Genomic DNA, 970 nt, shown 5'->3' with positions numbered 1-970 from the left:
CTAGAGTCACACGGGTCCCCCTGGCAGGGGAGGCTGGGACCCTACATCCAGGAAGCTACGGTTGCCCAGCTGCCTGTTGCCCTTGTTCTCTTTCTGTCTGTCTAGTTTGCAATCACAGCAACAATAAAAACGCAGGACACATGAGCAAAAAGAAAAATGTGCAAGCTTTACACAGCCACCCTCCATCAAAACTGAGTTACAGACACTGACTTCAAGAGGGACAAAATGTCAGCTGTCCAGATTTCAGAGATGAAGTCTTTAAATTAGTGATTACAAATATGTTCAGGGAATTAAAAAAAAAACACCTTATGCTTCAAAAAGTAATAGAAGGCATTCGATAATGTCTTACCAATAGAAAGAAGAAAGTAGATTCTCGACAATGAACGATACAGTAACTGAAATTAACAATTCCCTAGATTCGACCCAGAGCGCAGGCCCGGCATGTGAGTGAGACGACCCGGGGCCCGCCAGATCCTCATTGGACCCAGAGTGCAGGCCGAGCGTGGAACCTGCAGCAGAACTCCCTGCAAAGAGGCTAGAGGCAAGACTCATCCAGCTGATTCAGGAGCAGAATATCTTGCCAGAGTGGCACAGAGGGCTCAACTCCAAGGGGTGCAACAGGAAGAAGTGAAGCACAGCAACCAGATCTAAACCACACCCACTTGGACAAGTTTCAACTTGGTAGATACAGACTTGGTGCTAAGGTAATAACTCTATCTAAGCTCTATGCCAAAGGTCAGAAGACAGTGCTGTAGAAAATGATAAAGAGAGGAACAAAATGCAGTCTCAGGCCCTGAGCCCACTCAGAACAAATACAGAGGACACTAGAATAGAAGAAATTGGAAATCACGCACCTGAAATCTCTGAAATAATAGCATCTGAAGTAAAGAAACAACTGCAGAAAGGTATAGAGGAAATGAGATCAGAAATAACTTCTGAAGTAAAAAAAGAAATAACTACATTCAAAAAA

Source organism: Octodon degus, unplaced genomic scaffold (assembly GCF_000260255.1).
Source record: "Octodon degus isolate 3935 unplaced genomic scaffold, OctDeg1.0 scaffold00007, whole genome shotgun sequence".
Classification (NCBI taxonomy): domain Eukaryota; kingdom Metazoa; phylum Chordata; class Mammalia; order Rodentia; family Octodontidae; genus Octodon; species Octodon degus.
Note: the sequence above shows the minus strand (reverse complement) of the source record.